Source organism: Rattus rattus, chromosome 8, assembly GCF_011064425.1.
Source record: "Rattus rattus isolate New Zealand chromosome 8, Rrattus_CSIRO_v1, whole genome shotgun sequence".
Taxonomy (NCBI): Eukaryota; Metazoa; Chordata; class Mammalia; order Rodentia; family Muridae; genus Rattus; species Rattus rattus.
In genome coordinates, this window is record NC_046161.1 from 74,256,012 (window position 1) to 74,278,259 (window position 22,248).

A 22,248-nucleotide genomic window follows, 5' to 3' on the forward strand; every position below is an offset into this window, starting at 1 on the left:
CGTTGTTAAAAGCGCTGGTTGTTCTTTCAGAGAACCTGAGTTTAATTCCCAGAACGCACATGGCAGCTCACAACTGTAACTCCAGTCCCAGAAGATCCAGCAGCCTCACCCAGACACGCAGGCGAAACATCAACGCACATAAAAAATAAAACTTTTTTAAAAAATTTTAAATCCAAAATGTGGCTGTAGCTCAGTTGGTAGAATGCTCGCCTAGCATGCATGAAACTCTGGGTTCCAATACCCAGGAATATCTAAAATGGGGCATGGCGGCACACATCAGTAATTCCAGCATTCAGGATCATAAGGATCGGAAGCTCCAGGTCATGTTGCTACCTAATGGGTTTGAGGCTGCCCTGGCAACACAAGACCTGTCTCAAAAAATAAAACTCCAGAAGTGATTTATTAATTTTTAAAAGTTAAGACAGAAACTCATTTTTTCATGGCATTTTCATAGACATTTTGTTTTGTTTTGTTTTGTTTTGTTTTGTTTTTGTGCCGGCCCCACTGCCCTTCCCCACCCACTACCACACCACAACACACCCCTTCCCCGCTTTCTTTTGCTAGTCTCTCTCCTTTACCCACAGCCTCTTTTCTGCTTTCATGCCTCATGTATTCCATTAATCTCCCCTTTACCCCCTCTAACCTCCCTTAAGATCCGTCTTCCAGTCAAAGGCGGCAGATTCAGCGGGCAGGGGTATGGCGGGTCCCGGACTTTGGCTGCAGCTCACCTCTGGCTGCTGTACAAAGGTCTTGTCCTCACCCTCCAGTCCTCACTGTGGCCCACCAGGTCTCAGAGGCCACTGCTCCATCACCCCAGGCTCAGTGCCCACAGACAGTGTGGGTACCTCAGGAAGCACATGTGGGCTTGTTACCAGGACAAGTCTAGGCCGGTGCATAACTTTCTGCCACAAAGTCTGCAGCTTCCTTAACCCAGCAGCCGTCTACGCCAACAATGACATCTGCCCGAGTGACATCTGAAGTCTGTGGCTTTGACTATGACTACACCCTGACCCGGTATGTGGACGCGCTTCACCCTGAGATCATCAATGTCTCCCCGAACATCCTGATCGAGCATACTCATACCCTGCGAGGATTCAGAATTACAATGACCCCAGCTGGGCCATCGGTGACCTGCACTATGACATTTAGAAGAGTTCCCTGGTGAAAATTGATGCTTTTCATTATGTACAAGTGACTGACCTTATATGGTGGCACCCAGCATATGATAGGTGAGTGGCTTTATGGCAAGAGCCCATCCATCAAGCAATTCATGGACATCTTCTTACTGCCAGCGATGCCACTGCTGCCCTGTATGGTAGGTAGACTACTTTCTGGGCCACAGCCTGGAGTTTGATCAAGTACACCTCTGCAAGGATGTGAGAGATGGCGCCCAGGATGTGAAGGGCCTCCTGTACCAGTGGGTTGAGCAAGACATGGCAAAGTATATCCTGAGAAGGATGAAACATTTGCAGTCCCGAGCCACGTGCTAGCCATGTAAAACATCTGTTGCTCATCACCCTTCCGCTTTGTGGACAAGGGCATGCGGCGCACGCTAGGTCCTGATTGGCTCTAGCTCTTCGATGTGGTCGGCATCCAGGCAGACAAGCCAGGCTATTTCTCTGCCTGGCAGAATCTTTTTGAAAAGCGTTATGAGCAAGGCTCTCTCCCCCTGGGACTCTTATCACTTTCCTGGAAAAGGGCCAGTATCTATCGGCAACCTTTTTGACTTTCTTCGTCTGACAGAACGGCAAGTGCTGCGTGTGTTCTACTTTAGTGACCACCGCTATGAGGACATGGCAGATCTCATGCTATGGCCTGGCAGGCACCCAGGAGCCCTCCTCTCTGAGCTAGAGCGTGAGATCTGCATCATCAACATACAACAGTAAGGACACTGTTGGCCCCGCCGCAGGTGCTCACTGGATGGCTAGAGCGTGTGCAAATTTGCCAGGATGCAGATGCCTGGCTGTGTGGATAAAGGAGCCACAAGAATCGAGATGCATCACCCTATTCAACGCTCGTTTGGGAGCATCTCCCACACCTTCCATAACCCAGTTTTCCAGGAGCCTCGTATACTTCTCTGACCTGTACATGGTCTCAGCTGTGTGTTCACTACCATATGGTCACTCTCTAGCCATGCCACATACCCCTGCAGCCTGAGGTGCCCCTCTGGATGGACGAGTTCTGCACTGGCTACATGGAAATACCCATTCTTGATGAAAAATGGCCCACATTCCCTGGAGACACTTTTATTGTCTTGGACAGACTATTCCTTTTAGCCCCAGCTACCTTGACAAGCAACAAAAGTAGTCTCTTTTTCTAAAAAGTCTCATTTTCCTCTCCCATGGTCCACTTCATCTGTCTATCTCTGTCTCTGTCTCTCTGTCTTTGTGCCTCTCTCTCCGTATAGGATATCCACTTCACAGAAAATGTGGTATTTATTTCTTTGAGTATTGGCTTTTTTGTACTTAACATGATGATTTCCATTTGTGTCAATGAATTTCATGTCAGAGAACAACTTCGTGGAGTCTATTAGCTTCCTCTGGAAATTCTTCATCAAGCATCTCTACCTAGTTAGCCATCTTGCCCAATTTACATTTTCTTTACATTGAATAAAATTCCATTGTGCATGTACCACATTTTCTTCATTTATTTTTCTGTGAATAGTGCAGCATTAAAAAATGATATGCAAATGTCTCCGAGATAGGACTTAAGAGTTCCTTGGCATATTCCGAAGGGACCTGCCATGTGGTCGGTCTAACTTGATTTCTAAAGTGGCTGCTCTAGTCTATAAGGATACCTGTGCCACCACACCCTCATTGATAGTTCAACCATTTGTTACCATTTGCTTTCTTGTTAGTAGCAATTCTAACTGGGGTTCAATGTCATCATAGAGCAGTTTTAACATGCTGATGGCTAAGGATGACAAACATTTTTTTCAAATATTTACTGGCCATTTGTAGTTCTCTTAAAAATGTCTGATAAGTTCATTAGCCCATTTATAGATTGGATTACTTGTATTTTTTTAGATTTATTTATTTATTATGAGCAGTGTTCTGCCTGCATATATGCCTGCATTCCAGAAGAGGGCACCAGATCTTATTATAGATGGTTATGAGCCACCATGTAGTTGCTGAGGATTGAACTCAGGACCTCTGGAAGAGCAGACAGGTCTCTTAACTGCTAACTATCTCTCTGACCCCACATCAATACTTCTTGAACTGTTCCACAAAACAGAAAGGTAAGGAACACTACCAAATTCTTTCTGTGATCCCAGTGTTACCATGACACCAAAACTGGATACTGACCAAAAAACAACAGGAAGAAAACTATAGACCACAGTGAGTACACGTAAACATTCCCAGTAACATTCTTGCAAACTGAGTTCAAGGACACACTAAGAAGATGATGACCAAGCTAGTTTCACTCCAAGGATGAAGTATTGGTTCAATTCCCAGCAACCACATGGTGGCTCACAATCATCTATACCTGGATTTGATGCCCTCTTCTAGTGTGTAGATGTACATGTAGATAGAGCGCTCACATACAAAAAAATAAATCTATAAAAAAAGTATTGATGTTAGCTCTTCCTTGAAGGTTTAAGAGAATTCAATACTGAGTCCATTCTGCCCTGTGTTACTGCAATTCGACTAGGCTCCTCTCAGGAACCTAGCAACTGCTTAGGTAATTATTTGCCACAGTAGTCAGGTGTGGGCTGCATATAAAAGACTGCCTGCCACCCCAGCTCGCTCATCTCTCTCTCTCTCTCTCTCTCTCTCTCTCTCTCTCTCTCTCTCTCTCTCTGTGTGTGTGTGTGTGTGTGTGTGTGTGTGTGTGTGTGCATTCTACATGTGTATGGGTGGTTCCAGAGGCCAGAAGATGGTGTTGGATCCTCTGGTGTTGGATCCCCCGGAGCCAGAGCTAGAGGCAGTCATGAGACCTCGAGTGGTTACTGGGAACGGAATTCTAGCTCTCTTTACTGCTGAGTCATCTCTCTAGCCTCCATGTGCTCTCTAGAGTGTGGAAATTTGATTCTGCTTTGCACGAATGAAAGTTTCCTCAATGTTCACTTTGTTTTTTTCTATTCCTTTTTATGTCCTCATATTAATTGGTAAGAAAGTTAAGTCAAACATGCAAGAACAGATCCTTTCTCAATGTGGTTTTAGTTTACTATGCACTTGTCAAAGCAGGTCCCGAATGAAGTACTACATCAATTCCACAAACTCTTTCTGTGACTCCAGTGTTACCCTGACACCAAAACTGGATAAGCACAAAAAACAACACGAAGAATGACGGCCCAGACTCAGAGAGTATGTAAACGGAAAAAGCATTTTATTCCACAGAAGTCCAGCATGCTGGGGTCTCCCCATTACCAAGACAGACAAGCAAATGAGCTTCAAAGGCTCCATTTAAGGCACATTGGAATTTCTAGGTAGGTGGCTTTATCTTACTCTTAAGGACACTCTGGAACTATTACTGAGGTGTGAAGGCTGGAGCCTGGGTTTTTTTCTATTAGTAACTGACTTAGTCTCCTTGACTGCCAATTTGAAGTCTGTCATGGAATCAGCCTAGCCTTTTCAATAACACTGATCAACCATGGGCAACAGGCAACATGAGGTTCTGACTCTAAGGGACAAGAGCTAGCAAAGCCCAGAGCTAGTGATTATAAATGTCCTTCCACTGAGCACTGGGCTCTGTTCTTCCATCAATTAGAAATCAGAAATGTACTAGGAAGGTTAGGGCATAGCAACTACTGTTTCCAAAAGTACACTGTTTCCGCTGATCCATCGTGTGAACAAAATTCCCTATTATTCTAAGAGTATGAGATGCTTTTCTGCCCTGCTGTCCCCCCGGACAGAGTCTTGTGTATCGTGCACAGCTCGGTTTTTCTTGTCCAGTTCTTTGTCATTGCCAAAACCATTTTCATCACTGGTTCCCCTACCCCAGTACTGGGTATTGAACACAGGAATATACACATATTTCTAGGCAAATACTTTACCACTGATAAGTTCCCAGCCTTTTATATCATTTTATGTTGAGTCAAGGTCTAATGGAAACCATGACAGAAAACCACACTGGTCAAAGTGCAAGGATCTATTGATAGTGAGTGCCCAGACCCAACAGATACATCTGCCACTGAACTCCTGGACCTAAGGCTAAGAGAACATTCTAGAAGACGACAGCAGAAAGATTGTAAGAACCAGAGAACCAGGAGCTCTGCTGTGAGAGTGTATCTCCTAGACTACACATATGCTACCTCAATGGTATCGTTGCCAGAACAAGACCTAAACAATGACAGCACTAGTAGACATGCTAATGTGGGGGAGGGGGCAAGATCTCAAAGACCTACGAGCAACTGATGACTACAAAGAGAGGGAGGACTCTCTTTTCTAGGGGATGAGCCCCCTGATTGGTTATTCAATACATAGTGGTCAGCCTGGAATCATACACATGCAAGCAACTGGGTTCAGCAGGCTGTATTTATATATTTATGTGCATATTCATATGTAAAAATAATAAAGATAATCAGGCCATCCATTTGAGCAGGAATGAGAATATTGGGGAAGGAAAACAAAGAGGAGAAATTATATAATTAATTAAATTTTAATTACATATTTAAAAACATCATTTTTGATCCTCCTATGTCAGCCTCTTGTAGTAGGGATTACAGGTCTGTGCTAGCCTGGGACACATGAAATTCTGTTCACCCTCCTTCCTCAAAATGCTAGTGTCTCCAAAACAAAGTTGTCTTGGAAGCATGAGGACCTGAATTCCATCTCCTGAATCCATGTTAAAAATAAAACAAATCAGTAAGCAGCTGGGCACAGTGATGCATACTGATGATCCCAGCACTGGAAAGACAGAGTCAGGTGAGATCCTGGGGCTCACTGTCCATCAGGCCTAGTCTAAATTAGCAAACTCTAGGCCAATTAGAAGCTCTGTTTCAAAGGGTAAGTAAGACTGGAGATATGGGTCAGAGGTTAAGAGCATTTGTGGTCTTGTAGACCAAGGTTCTGGTCCAGCACCTATATAACGGCCTGCAACTGTTCTTAACCCCGGTTTCAGAGAGCCTGCTGCTCTTCGTTTCCTCTGTAGGTACCAGACATACATGCAGGCAAATTGGTCATCCACATAAAGTATAAATTAATTAACATGTAAGATTTAAGTGAATTAGCTCCTGAGATTTCCTTCCTGCCTCCACAGCATAGCAGGTGTCCTTGTACATGCATCTGCACATGCAGAGAGCATAGAAACTTAACTATTCTGCTCTTGACACAGTATTTCCTAGAAATAGATCTTAAAGAAAACATACAAAATATAAACGTTATAGGATAGAAGATGTCAAGCATTATAAAAGTGGTTGATGGGTGATCAGGGGTCTACTTGGTAGAACAGCACATAGTCACCAAAATGTTTAAGAACACAAAGCTGAGCCTAGCAGCCTACAACTCTATCTCAGCACTCAGGGTCAGACACAAGAGGATCGTCACAAGTTCAAGGCCAGCCTGGTCCGTAAAGCAAGTTCTGGGCCAGGCAGGGTAAGGAGTAAAAACCAAACACAAATTATCAATACACATGGATAAAATGTAAAAGAAGCCGTGCATGCAAGAGAAAGGCTGATTTGCCGTGGTGCTTGGGTGGCCTTCAAATGGTTTAAGTTGAAGTTGTTTGACAGGGTTTCCTGAAGCCAGAGATGACTTCGGATTCATTATGGAGCTGAGGCTGGTCTTGACTCCTTATCCTCTGGCTCTACTGGTGAGCACTGGGATTGCTACTGTGCTCCGCCATGCCTGGCTCTAGAACAGGGTTGAGCACCGGCATTAACTGGTACCAGTTGTAGGGCCTTCATCAGTTTTCCCTTCTGTGCAGGCTGTCCCCTCAAGGTACAGTGAGAAGGCAACTGCTCTCTATGCTGCTGCTGCTGCTGCTGCAGGAAGTGAGCAGAGCATTTGACACCGTGCCTAGCACTGAAGAACAGCCGAGTACGTATGTAGGAATCCAGATGTTAGTCTGTATTTTTAAACTGTTCCTGCCTTGTTAGCGCTAATTCTAGCCACATGTTCAGTATGAAGGCAATGCAATCTTATGTCATGATTATGATCCGAGAAATCTGAAAAGAAATCTCGGTCGTGAGGTGAATGGCTTGAGGAATGATGTTGTATCTCTTCATTGTCTTTTAACCAAGTCATAAATCTAATTGCAAAATAAAAAAAAAATCTCATTCAAACCTCTGCTATCAACTCCCAGATCCCAAATTGAGCCCCACTCACATAGTACATTCAGGGGTCATTAATGAATGAACGGCAACAACAAATTAGAGAAATAATGTGATACGAAGAAGTGGAGACTTACCACAGCCACGGTCACTGCCTTCCAGAAGCTTCTAGGCATTGTAGTTTGCTAAGGACTTTGGAAGCAGAAAATTGTAGAAGATGTTTCTCTATTTTCAGGTCTGCAGCTGATTTTTTTTTCAAATGTCTTTCTTTGGTTAGCTCAGAGGCAAAATAAGAAACGATAGTGTGCAAACATCTCCCTCGGGTTTGCAGTGTCTCATTATACATTAAACCTATCTCAAAATGCCGCTCTAGTTATGCATCTGTGGGGGAAGCATTGTCCTCCCCCAAGGCATGCTCTTTCTTCGGTCAGATAGGAGATTCGAGGGGGTGGGGTGGGACTAGAAAGACAATTTTTGTTTTCCTAGTAGTGGGAGTCAAGTACGCACTGAGGAAATGTTTGTCATGCTTGCCACATTTTTGTCATAGCCTTGTCTAACAGAAGCAGGGGCCAGCCTAGATGAGAGAAGAATGGCTGCTGTGTATGGCAGCGGGGAAGGTGCCCTGGCTGCCTGACTCTCTTCCAGGACTGCCAGGACAATCTTTGTAAACACAGCTTTGCTATCCTGCGTAATTCAGGATTTTTCTTTTCTGCTTGTTTGTTTGATGTTTATTTTGTTGTTATTGATTGCCTTTATTTTTTTTGAGGAAAGGTTTCTTGATGTAGCTGAGACTAGACTGTCCTCAAACTGAAGAATCTCTTGAGTGCTAGTTATCCAAGTGTGTACCACCATAACTAAACTTCACATTGTCCTGAAGTCTTTGTAGACTGCTTGACATTCATGGTTTCCAACCAGCCTCCAGGATTTCTCCTCCCAAACCACCTATCTTAGCTAGGGTTTTACTGCTGTGAACAGACACCATGACCAAGGCAAGTCTTATAAGATCAATATTTAATTGGGGGATGGCTTAGAGGTTCAGAGATTCAGTCCACTATCATCAAGACAGGAGCATGGCAGCATCCAGGCAGGCATGGTGCAGGAGGAGCTGAGAGTTCTACATCTTCATCTGAAGGCTGCTAGGAGAAGATTGACTTCCAGACAAGTAGGACAAGGGTATTAAAGCCCAGGCCCACAGTGATACATCTACTCTGACAAAGCTACACCTCCTAATAATACCACTCCCTAGGCCTAGCATATACAAACCATCCCACTCCCTCGCCCTGATAGGCTTGCTCAGGCACATGAGTCTATGGGGGGATGGGGGCATACATATAATTTTTAAAAAGTACATTTATTCCAACTTCAAAAGTCCCCATAGCCTATAGCAGTCTCAATAATGTTAAAAGTGCAAAGTTCAATGTCTCTTCTGAGATTCACCCAATCACTTAACTGTAATCCCCAAAGCAGGACAGAAAACCAGCTGGGCAAACTCCAAACTCTGCATCTCTGTGTCTGATGTCAAAGCAGTCTTCAGATCTCCACTCCCTTTTCATCTTTGTTGACTGCAGCAAACTTGTTTCTCCTGGGCTGGTTCCACTTCCTGTTAGCAGCTTCCCTCAGCAGACAGACCATGGCTCTGATATCGTTAACATCTTGGGGCCTCCCAGTCAACTAACATCACAGCTTCTTCTCTTTTTTTGTTTACTAGACTTTGTTGTCTGGTTAAGTCTCATGAAGAACATTTGGGGTGGAGGGATCATAAGTAAAATTTTTAATTACATTTTAAATGTTATCCTATTTCCTGGCTTCCCCTCCAGAAACCCCCTATCCCACCCCCAACACCCGCTTCTATGAGGGTGCTGCCTCACACACCCACCCACTCCCTCCCAGACATTCCCCTACACTGGGACATCTAGCCTTGACAGGACCAAGGGCTTCCCCTCCCATTGGTGCCCAACAAGGCCATCTTCTACTACATATGCAGCTGGAGCCATGGGTCTGTCCACGTGTATGTAGTCTTTGGGTAGTGGTTTAGTCCCTTGGAACTCTGGTTGACAGGTAGTATTGTTCTTATGGGGTTGCAAGCCCCTTCAGCTCCTTCCATCCTTTCTCTAATTGCTCCTACAGAGACCCCACTCTCAGTCCAGTGATTTGCTGCTAGCATTCACCTCTGTATTTGTCATGCTCTGGCTGAGCCTCTCAGGAGACAGCTATATCAGGCTCCTGTCACCGTGCCCTTCTTGGCATCCATAATATTGTCTGGGTTTGGTGGCTGCATATGGGATGCATCCCATGTGAGGCAGTTTCTATATGACCTTTCCTTCAGTCTCTGCTCCATACTTTGTCACTGTATTTCCTCCTGTGAATATTTTTGCTCCCCCTTCTAAGTAGGTCTGAAGCATCTACACTTTGGTCTTCCTTCTTCTTGAGCTTCATGCGGTTTGTGAATTGTATCTTGGGTATTCCGAGCTTTGGGGTTAATATCCACATATCAGTGAGTACAGTACATACCATGTGTATTCTTTTGTGGTTGGGTTACCTCACTCAGGATGATATTTTTAAGTTCCATCCATTTGCTTAAGAATTTCACAAAGTCATTGATTTTAATAGCTGATTAGTATTCCATTGTATAAATGTACCACATTTTCTATATCCATTCCTCTGGTGAAGAACATCTGGGTTCTTTTCAGCTTCTGGCTATTATAAATAAGGCTGCTATAAACAGAGTGAGTACGTGTCCTTGTAATATGTTGGAGCATCTTTTGGGTATATGCCTAGGAGTGGTATAGTTGGGTCCTCAAGTAGTAGTATGTCCAATTTTCTGAGGAACCTCCAGACTGATTTCCAGAGTGGTTGTACCAGTTTGCAATCCCACCAACAATGGAGGAATGTTCCTCTTTCTCCACATCTTTGCCAGCATCTGCTGTCACCTGAGTTTTTGATCTTAGCTATTCTGACTGGTGTGGGGTGGAATCTCAGGGTTGTTTTGATTTCCATTTCCCTGATGACTAAGGATGGTGAACATTTCTTTAGGTGCTTCTCAGCCATTCAATATTCCTCAGTTGAGAATTCTTTGTTTAGCTCTGTAGCCCATTTTTAAAAGGGTTAATTGATTCTCTGGAGTCTAACTACTTGAGTTCTTTGTATATATTGGATATTAGCCCTCGATCAGATGTAGGATTGGTAAAGATCTTTTCCCAATCTATTGTTTGCTGATTTGTCTTATTGATAGTGTCCTTTGCCTTAGAGAAGCCTTGCAATTTTCTGAGGTCCCATTTGTCCATTCTTGATGTTAGAGCATAAGCCATTGGTGTTTTGTTCAGGAAATTTTCCCCAGTGCCCATGTGTTCAAGGCTCTTCCCAACTTTTTCTTCTAATAGTTTGAGTGTATCTGGTTTTATGTGGAGGTCCTTGATCCACTTGGACTTAAGCTTTGTACAGGGCAGTAAGAATGGATCCATCTGCATTCTTCTACATGCTGTCCTCCAGTTGAACCAGCACCATTTGTTGAAAATGTTATCTTTTTTCCAAGGGATGGTTTTAGATCCTTTGTCAAAGATCAAGTGACCATAGAAGTGTGGGTTCATTTCTGGGTCTTCAATTCTATTCCATTGATCTACCTGCCTGTCTCTGTACCAATACCATTCAGTTTTTTATATAATACTACTTGAGGTTAGGGATGGTGATTCCCCCAGAAGTGCTTTTATTATTGAGAATAGTTTTTGCTACCCTGTGTTTTTTGTTATTCTAAATGAATTTGCAAATTGCTCTTTCTAACTCTGTTTAGAATTGACTTGGAATTTTGATGGGAATTGTTTTGAATCTGTAGATTGCTTTTGGCAAGATGGCCATTTTTACTATATTAATCCTGCCAATCCATGAGCATGGGAGGTCTTTCCAACTTCTGAGATCATCTTCAATTTCTTTCTTCAGAGACTTGAAGTTCTTATCATACAGTTCTTTCACTTGCTTGGTTAGAGTCACCCCAAGGTATTTTATATTATTTATGACTACTGTGAAGGGTGACATTTTCCTAATTTGTCAACCTATCATTTGAGTATAGGAAGGCTACTGATTTGAGTTAATTTTATATCCAGCCACTTTGCTGAAGTTGTTTATCAGCTATAGGAGTTCTCTGGTGGAATTTTTGGGGTCACTTAAGTATATTATCATATCATCTGTAGTGATATTTTGACTTCTTTTCCAATTTGTATCCCTTTGATCTCTTTTTGTTGTCTAATTGTTCTGGCTAGGATTTCAAGTAGTATATTGAATAGGTAGGGAAAGAGTGGGCAGGATTGTTTAGTCCCTGATTTTCATGGGATTGCTTCAAATTTCTCTCCATTTAGTTTAATGTTGGCTACTGGTTTGCTGTATATTGCTTTTACTATGTTTACATATGGGCCTTGAATTCCTGATCTTTCCAAGACTTTTATCATGAAGGGGTGTTGAATTTTGTCAAATGTTTTCTCAGTATCTAATAAGATGATCATGTGTTTTTTTCTTTGAGTTTGTTTATATAGTGCATTACATTAATGGATTTCCGTATATTGAACCATCCCTGCATACCTGATAAAGCATACCTGATCATGATGGGATGTGTTCTTGGATTCTGTTTGCAAGAATATTTTGCAAGAGTATTTTGGCATCCATATTCATAAGGGAAATTGGTCTGAAGTTCTCTTCCTTTGTTGGGTCTTTGTGTGATTTAGGTATAAGTGTAATTGTTGCTTCATAGAAAGAATTGGGTAGAGTTCCTTCTGTTTCTATTTTGTGGAATAGTTTGGATGTAATTGGTATGAGGTCTTCTATGAAGGTCTGAGAGAACTCAGAACTAAACCCATCTGGTCCTGGGCTTTTTTTGGTTGGAAGACCTTTAATGACTGCTTCTATTTCTTTAAAAGTTATGGACTGTTTAGATGGTTTATCTGATTCTGATTTACCTTAAGTACCTGATATCTGTCTAGAAAATTGTCCATTTCATCCAGATTTTCCAGCTTTATTGAGTATACGTTTTTGTAGTAGGATCTGATGACTTTTTGGATTTCCTCAGTTTCTGTTGTTATGTCTCCTTTTTCATTTCTGATTTTGTTAATTTGCATACTGTATCTATGCCCTCTGGTTAGTATGGCTAAAGGTTTATCTATCTTTTGATTTTCTAAAAGAATTAGCTCCTGGTTTTGTTGATTCTTTATATAGTTCTTTTTGTTTCTACTTGGTTGATTTCCTGCCTTCTACTGCTCTTGGGTGTAATTGCTTCCTTTTGTTCTAGAGCTTTCAGGTGTGCTGTCAAGCTATTAGTGTATGCTCTCTTCAGTTTCTTTTTGGAGGCACTCAGAGCTATGAGTTTTCCTCTTAGCACTGTTTTCATTATGTTCCATAAGTTTGGGTATGTTGTGCATTCATTTTCATTAAATTCTAAAAAGTCTTTAATTTCTTTATTTGTTCCTTGACCAAGTTATCATTGAGTAGAGCATTGCTTAGCTTCCATGTGTATGTGGGCTTTCTGTTGTTTTTGCTGTTATTGAAGACCAGCCTTAGTCCATGGTAATGTGATAGAATGCGTAGGATTATTCTATCATCTTGTATCTGTTGAGGCCTATTTTGTGACAGATGATATGGTCAGTTTTGGAGAAGGTATCATGAAGTGCTGAGAAGAAGGTATATTATTTTGTCTTAGGATGAAATGTTCTATAAATATCTATTAAATCCATTTGGTACATAACTTCTGTTAGTTTCTCTATGTCTCTGTTTAATTTCTGTTTCCATGATCTGCCCATTGATGAGAGTGGGGTGTTGAAGTCTCTCACTATTAATGTATGAGGTGCAATTTGTGCTTTGAGCTTTAGTAAGGTTTCTTTTATGAACATAGGTGCCCTTGCACTTGGAGCATAGATATTCAGGATTGAGAGTTCATTTTGGTGGATTTTTCCTTTGATGAATATGAAGTATCCTACGTTATCTTTTTTAATGACTTTTGGTTGAAAGTCAATTTTTATTTGGTATTAGAATGGCAACTCCAGCTTATTTCTTCGGGTCATTTGCTAATCAAATTTGTGATGAGGCTAATGAGTGATCTCAAATGGGCTGGAGAGATGGCTCAGCGATTAGGAGCCCTTGCTGCTTTTGCAGAGGACCTGGCTTTGGTTCCTAGCACCCAACCACCTGAAACTTTAGTCCCAAGGGATCTGATATCTTCTTCTGGCCTCTTCCAGCTCCTGAACATATGTGGGCACATTAATAAATACATAAATAATTGTTAAGAAAAATAAATGTATCTCTATAGTTCTTGGGAAAGAAATATGTCAACTTGGAATTCTACATTCAAAGAAAGGATTCTCTCATAAGCCGGAGACTGTGACTCATGCCTGAATCCCAGAACTTGGAAGGTGGTGGCAGAAGTAGTAGGAGGTTAAGGTCATTCTCAGCTATGTGGCATGTCCTAGGCCAGTGTGGGTTGCATGGGACCCCATCTCAAAACAAACGACAAAATCAAGCTTGCAACAAGGATATTAAAAATACCAAATTAAGTGTCAATCAAATGGTCTGGATCTCTGGGTGTGCCAAAGCGACGTCTGCAGGTGGACCAGAATAGACCTTGCAACTCAGCAGACCTGGCTCTTTTGTTATTCAGAAAGGAGTTTGGTCCCAAAGCTCTGAGAGTCTTGCTTCTTATTCATTGTCCAGGGCCCTGTTCGATAGGAAAGATATTCTGTGTTCTAATGTTTTGGTTTTGTTGTTTCAGTTGTAAGACTATAAAAATGGATTTCAGGAGACAGAACGTAGGTGTACATGCATCTTGACTGCGTTTGGGTCGGTATGATCTTTTCTCCCTCTGTCTTTTTTCAAATCTCTTCGATTGGCTTTTGTCATAAAGATCTTTTCCAAAGCAAAGCATATACAACCTCATGTTCTTAATTGTTCCTTTTCCAGCTAATAGGAAAGGCTTTTCCTTTTTTTTTCCATACTTGGACAGAAGTACTGGGCATGGCTGTAATCAGTGCAAATGAGATGACGTGTCCATTGCTAAGCCGATTACTTAGGAAATCTAATATTCTGATTTTCCAGTTAAATCATATTCTCATCCTGGAACACAAAGTAAAATCAATATTACTAAGCTCCAGAAACAGACTCTGGTCCCCTGTGCCACCTCTGCCCAGCTGCTGCTGCTCCAGGACATTCTGTGCTCGCTGAGGCTATTCTACACAGCCACTCTGGGAATTTTGCTTTACCGGTAGCTAACGTACTCCTGCCTCTTCAAAGTTTCAGACTCTTCCCATTTAGGTGACCTCCTCTGCAAGGAAACCCTTGCATTTAAAAAGGGTTAGTCTTCCTTTTTACAGGAATGACAAAAGAGCCATCTGTTTCCTGTTTCCATTGATTTATCCATTATGCATACATTATGGATTAGAACTAGTCTGTCATATGCATATGTGTGTACATAGAGTGATGTAACCATCCTGGCCAGGTACTCAATCAACTCAAACTGTCCCCTAAAAATATTTAAACTTCTGGCTTTAAAAGGTGTGGCAGTGGCACCCACTTTTAATCCCAGCACTCAGGAGGCAGAGGCAATTAGGTCTACAGAGTGAGTTTCGGAGCAGCAGGGGCTAGCAGGGAAAACCTGTCACAGAAACAAAACAAAACACCAAAAGGCATCCAAATACACCGATTCAACACCAGTGTTGTAGGAGGAATGAGTCAGCATACCCTGACTGGCGGTCCGTAATGGCCCAAGCAACACAACAGCTATATCAGCATTTTAAACTTTAGGATCTGCCTGGCACAGGGAGACAAATGATGACAGAGTATGACCTGGCCAGTCAATCAGGGTGCCAGCAACAAGGAGCGAGATGTCATGGACCAATGGGGCATGAGTGGAGGGTGTAGTGGCACTCCCTAGTTCTGCAATTAATGAGTCTGATTCTGCTTCTCACCTGATTCCTGGAGTCTGTCATTGATTCCAGGTCTTCTTACCTCCTACCCACTAAGACCAACTCCAGGGGCCAAGGGCTAGGGTGACACCAATGTGATTCTATCTCATGCCTCAAGAGTCCTCATGGACCCAAGTCTCATTCCAGGCATAGAAGACACTTATCTCCGGCAGCACTGCCAAGTGTTCCCCTGAAGTCACTCCTCTACATGAATGTCTTCAGCAGAGCACACGCTCCCAAAAAGGTTTCCCTCACAAAAGTATTACTGCAAAAACAAACAAACAAACAAACAAACAAAACCTTCTGATGTATTGGGACATGCTGGGAAAAAAAGAAAACTGTGTTAACCAGTTTAGACCTAAAGGAAAGGCACAGAAATATACACAAGCAATCAAGATGGCGGACACATTTACCAATAGCCACAGAGCTGCCTTCTAGTAGAGAGCTCATTAGAATTATTTTGTTCTCTATCATTTCATAGTTAAGAAATAGTTCAACTACAGAAAATGAAAGGCTGAAAGTATACCTCAATGGCAGAGTTCTTCCTTATCATTGTAAGACCCTAGTATGATCTGTGCACATGGTCTCTCTCTCTCTCTCTCTCTCTCTCTCTCTCTCTCACACACACACACACACACAGACACACACACACTTAAAATAAGCCCTTAAAAAAGAAAAAGAAAGAAGAAAAGGTGAAAGAAATAAAGATCTTTTGGCCATTTATTTCTAAAGCTTTCACTGTTTTGTTTTGCTTTTATAGTATCCTGCGTGTATTTTATGGAATAGTAATCTCATAATTAATTTAGTACACATGAAAACAGTAATGTTCTTACTTAGTTTGGTCTCAGTTTCTACTTTGATGCACCATGTGTGAATTAACAAATTCATGTTCTAAATACTGGTCTTACAGACTGGAATTTTATTTGCTAAACAAGTCCTAAGGTCACCATTTTTTGAAAATCTTCCTTATGAATCTTGAACTGGACCTCTAAAACTATCCCATAGCTAGCCCAAGGATATGAACCATTCCAAGAAATTACTTTCACAATGTATTTATCTATTTGGGCACTTTTCCCTCAAAACATGGAGTAGCCATGAAGCCAAGCTGGTTATCCTGCTGCATCAGCTTCCTATTCAAATTTTCAATGATTTTCTAGTAACTATCTTAAAGAAAAGAAGTGTGTTCTTACTGAACATGTGAGAAATCTGTTGCCAGGAAGAGTAAGGCAATTCTCATCCCACAATGCTTCTCTCGATCTCTGCTTTCTGTCTGGGGCCAGGCAAGCATCTGCCTCCACCACACCCTTCCATCATGATGTTCTGCCTAACATGGACCCAAACCCACAATAGAACTAGCAACTATGGGCATCCAAATAAATATTTCCTCTTGTAAACTATACCTGCAGTATTTTTTCAGAGGGGAGGAAATTGACTAGGACATGCAGGTAAGACTGAGAATGTCCTCTGGTTGAAAACATCTTCCATGGAATTAGCATGGGGATACAGGGTAAACAATCCAGTGGTTTTGTATATACTTCCTGAAAAGGAGAAAGAGTCAGGAGCTGGAGAGATGGCTCAGTGGTTAAGGGTGCACACAGCTCTTACAAGGACCCAGGTTTGGTTCCCCATACCGGCTTCTGGTTGTTCATAATTGCCTCTAACTCCAGATGAGGAGAATCTAGCGCCCTCTTCTGGACTCCACAGGCAGTCCATTCATGTTCACAAACCCACCATAGACACACTTAATTACAAATAAAAACATCTTTTGAAAAATGTGTAGCCAGGCATGGTAGCACATACCTTTCAACCCAGCATTTGGGAGGCAGATGCAGATGGATCTTTTAGAGTTCCAGGCTAGGCAGGGATGCATAATGAGACCCTGCCTTAAAAAAAAAAAAAAAACACACAAAACAACACACACATAAACACAAAAGAATCAAATCAAGTAGTGATACCCATCTAAACTGAAAAATAATATATACAGGAAAAGGTAGTGATTGTACCAATTGCATTATTTTTACTAAGCTATTTCATCTCCTTCACACAATGCAAACAAATGAAACATACCTCCCCCATATGCCCTTGCTATTAATCATCCTAAACAAGCTTTGCTGTACTCACAGAGGCCTGGGAGTGCAGTACAGCAGGCAACACTTAAGGGACAAGTGCACCATTTTGAGTCTGATCCATTCATGTCTGGCAATTGCACTAGCTCAATGGAAGCTGCAATATACCAAACCCTTTCTGTGGTACACTCAGATCTCAAGTAAGAAAAGACCATAAACAAACCCATAAACCATTTGATGTGACTATATACTACATCTGTGAGTGCCTAAAGGTGGAAGGCGGCAACTGCTGAATTCATACCTTGCTGGTATAACGAAGACAAAAAAAAAAAATCAAAACCAGTATTGGATTAACAAGCTTCCATAACTTTTGCTAATTCTTCAAATAACAGAACAAGTTCCTTTGCTCGGTTTACTGTGGGCGCTTCGTTGACTGCTGCTGTCTGCAGAGCTTACCACTGGCAGGAGTGATTAGACTAAGCCACTGGTAGGGGTTGCATGAACAGATGCTGATCCTATTTATTAACTAGATAGCCTAGGATGGCCTTGAACTTTCTGTGCAGCTAAAGATGGCTTTGAGCTTCTAATCCTTCTGCTTCGACCTCCCAAGTGCTGGGATTAGAGCTTTGGAACCCTGACGATACCTGATGCTTTTAATTTTCAAAACCTAAGTTGGCTCTCTTTAACAAGTGCCCCTCTCCTCTGACACAGCAAAGGCATGGAGCCCCTCAACTCAGATTAGCTTAAGCTCATCCACTGTGACGAACCCCTTTCTCTCACACAGTCAGTCTCCACACCTGGGTTTCTTAGCTGCCCAACTCTGTCCACCACGATTCGGGTGCAGCTTCTATGCCAACACCTCTTCAGGCATGATCCCTGACAGTTTGCACTCCAGGAAGCATTTGGCATGCCTTCTACCACTGGTGGTTCAGAACTTCTGAGCTGAGGGGGGTGTGGGGTGGGCTGTGGGAGGCCTGAAGAAGCTGCAACTGCCCAAATCTAATTATTTCTGAAAACTTTTATTAGTATAACTGAAAGAACAAACTTGTGACCTTATCTGGGCACCTTCAAGACTAGAACACATATAGCATCAAAAAGACCTTAGTAATTTGTCTTATCTTTCTGTGTGGCACATGTGTGCATATGGGCATTCATGCATGGGACTGCAGATGCATGCATGCCACTCGGAGTGCAGTGGAGTTCAGAGGATAGACTCTTTGTTCTTCAGCAGCATACCCCAGCTAGCTGGCTTGGGAGCATGCAGGGTACTCTGTGTCTATCTCCCACTTCATCATAGAAGCATGGAAATTACAGAGTCCTGCCATTGTACCTGCTTTCCCTGGGCTGGGAACTTGAACTCTGGTCCTAAGGCTTGTTCGGAAAGCACTTCACCCATTATGCAATCTCCTCAGCCTGATAATTCTGTTGTTCTTTTATTTAGCAAAAATCAATAGATGTCAGAAAAGGTTTGGGTCCTTGACTAAGACTGAACACAGCAGGACAGGGAGCCCAAGAAGCTGCAAGTCAATGCTTGGCTAGCTACTTAATCAATGACAAGAAGTATTTTAAAATAGATACAAAATAACATGACCGTACCAAACCTTCACCCTTAGTAAAGAAAGCATGTGGTTTTCTATTTTTAAAAGGACATATAAAATCAATAGGAATTACAGAAAAATAGAAAAAAGTCTGTAAAAACTTAGAAGCTGGGCATCGTGGCACTCACACATCTCCAGTGCCAGCACTTGGAAGGAAGATCAGTTCAAGGTCACCCTCTGCGACATAGTGAGTCCGAGCCAGCCTGGGCCACAAGGGCATTAGCAGGAGGTCTGCCTGTTTAGAGTGTGTCTGTCCCTCTCCCTCTCAACCTATTGTCCACGTCCAAGAAGGGCAGCTTTGCGGCCACATCGGGCAGGCAAGCCCCATAAAACACAGTCAAAATAAAGCACAGAAAATGATGCTGGGAAAACAGAGCTTGAGATGAACTGGGGAAGTGTGCTCTCCAGGCAGGTTTCACAGAATATAAGGATAAAAGGCAGTAATTATTTTTCAGTGCGAGGGTTGTGCCCAGGGCTTCACACGTGTTACATAAACTAGGCAGGCACATTCTTCCCCTTTTGTTTCTTGTTGTTATGGATAGTATCTTGCTCAGACTAGTGTTGCACTCACCACACAGCTTAGGCCGGTCCTACTTTTGATTCTCTTGTTTTGGCCTCCTTAGCTGGGGTTATTAAGCACATTTCCGGAGGTAACACTTCCTCTTGTAGGTAAAGGCACTAATCGGCAAGTCATGGAGAGTGGGGGCTGGGAGGAAGTGCATCAAAATTGAGTACCGAATTCACATCCAAAAGTTCACATTCTAGAATAAACACTTCAGAATTGGTTGCCTTTTATACTCCTGCTCTTCAGAAGTTTGTAATGAAAGCTTTGAGCCTAACATGGTGTGTAGTATTACATAAATCCAGACAGTATTTATACTAAAGCCTAGGTTCAGCTGTTTGTTTGTTTTACCAAAATATAAGGGATTTACGAAGCTTTAAAGCAATGCAATTCATACAGTATTTTTTTGACATGACCTCACTATGTGCCCCTGGCTGGCTCAGAACTGATATGTAGACCAGGCTATCCTTGTACATACTGAGACCTATCTACCTGAGCCTCCCCAGTGCTGGGATTAAACCATGTGCCACTATTTCCAATCTACACCTGGCATAATTTTAATTTTTTTCATTATTTTAGTGTGTGGGGGCCTGGACAGGGGGCATACATGCTACAGTGAATGTGTGAAGGTCAAATGGATGCCCTTGGAAATTGGTTCTCTCTTTCCACAGTGGCTTTAAGAACTGAACTCTGTTGTCAGACTTGTTGCAGCATGTGTGCTTTGGTTTTGTTTTTGTTTGGGTTTGGTTTGGGTTGTTTGTTTTTGTTTTTGTTTGTTTGTTTAACCTATTGGGCCATCCAATAGTACTATATGTATACATCCATCCAAAGTATTATATACTTTTTAATATAATTAATTGTTACTAAATATGTTACAATCAGTTCATCATTGCTACTTCACAAAAGAATCACTTGGTTTTCATTTCCACTACGGTAAATGTTGCTCACTAAGACCTGTGTAAACATGAGCTCTTCAGTTTCCCTTAGGTAGCTGGGTGTGGTGGCACACGCCTGTGATCCCCACACACACAGGAGGTAGAAGCAAGAAGATCAAAGTTCAATGCTGTTCTTGCTGTGTAGGAAGTGTAGGCCAGTGGGGGGCAATGTGAAACCCTGCTTTAAAGAAAAAACTGGGGTTGGGGATTTAGCTCAGTGGTAGAGCACTTGCCTAGCAAGCGCAAGGCCCTAGGTTCGGTCCCCAGCTCCGAAAAAAAGAAAAGAAAAAAAAAAAAGAAAAAACTGCCCATATTGGTGGCACATGCAATCAATTTCTAGGCAGAGAGAGACAGGGGCCAGCCTGAGGTAGCATAGTGAATCCCTGTTTTATTTATATATTATATATATATTTATATATATTACCTAATATATATATATATATTAGGTAATAAAGGGATGCTAAGATCAAGGACTCGAGACTATCTACAGTGCAATAAACTAGTCTCCAGCTTCAGCAAATAAATAGATAAATACACAGCAATTTCACTTCTCTACCACCGATATCCACAGTGTAGCCTCCCTCACCCACATTATTACTTTTAATCAAAGTAGTCAATGTCTGCTTCACATAGAAGGTAGAGAAAACTGCTTAGTAAAGAGCAGACTAGCAAAGCTCGCCGAGGCACACTGCAGAATCTCTTCCCACTATGCACATCCCCGTTACAGCCTGGAATGGCAAAAATATAAATAGGTCGTAAAATAACAGAGATCACAGCCCTTCACTAACACACATTAAACATAAGAAGAGCATGAATATACAGTTCCATATTTAGTAATCAAAATCTCAGAATTGATTATTCATATACTAAGTATTAATTAAAGATCTCTGAGTTGTGTTTAATATTAACAACTTCATAGGCTTTTGAATCACCATGAACATAAGCCTCCGGGCAGCTCTTGAGGATTATCTAGATCGGATGGATTGACAAGATAATAAAATACTGATTAGATTTGTACACACAAAAACAAAAACAACAAAACCAGAAAATATTTATGGAGGGGTGTGGGAAGATCTCTCAGACTATTAGGTTGGAGGGGGAGTTAGAGCAGAGATGGCCACGTACAGATACGTATGCCGGTATAGAGCACACGTGTGTTGCTGTCCACATGAAGTCTATGGTTTTATATTTTGAAATTCAACTATATTGCTTCTTCAATTTTTTTTCTTTTGCTTTTGCATGTTTGTTTGAGGCAGGGTCTCCTATAGCCCAGCTGGTCACAAATGCACTATATAGCTGGGATCACAGGCATGTGCCAATATACCAACACGGGTATCCTGCCTAGGCACCTGGAACCAAGCAACCATAGAGAGAGTTTTCTGAGACCGGGAACAGAGTGACGCCTTCTAACAGGTATTGGTCACAGTAACAGAGCTAACTGACTCATCTTCCAGGCTGGTGGCAAATGCAGTTAACCTGAACATATCAGAGAAAAGAGAAACATTCCTTTCGATTGGTTTCACAAAGAGAACAGTCACGTTCTCAAATGCCTTTAGACAGAAACAAAATCCTTACAACTCACAACAGAGGTATTCATTCATGCAGCGCAACCCTGACACCTAGTGGTGAAAGTCGGACATAAACACTGATGGAACCCGCACTGGGGTCGTGTTTCTTGGGGGAATCTGACAGACACTCACAGCCTCAGTCCCCGTGATCTTATCCTTAAAGCTCATTGCTAAGGCCGTTTCTTATTTAATATGTATTTACTTTAAAGTACATTAGTCGAGGTGGTGGAGTTTGTCTTTAATCCCAGCCTTTGGGAGGCAGAGGAGTTCAAGAACAGCCAGAACCACTCTAGAAATTAGTCAGGCAGTTCCTCAAAAAATTGGACATTGAACTACCTGAGGACCCAGCTATACAACTCCTGGGCATATGCC

The 22,248-nt window shown here is 42.2% G+C and overlaps 1 pseudogene; it reads left to right on the top strand.

The window, feature by feature from the left end:
• Positions 1 to 263: 263 nt before the first annotated feature.
• Positions 264 to 22,248, top strand: part of LOC116908219 — a 43,516-nt pseudogene continuing 21,531 nt past the window's right edge.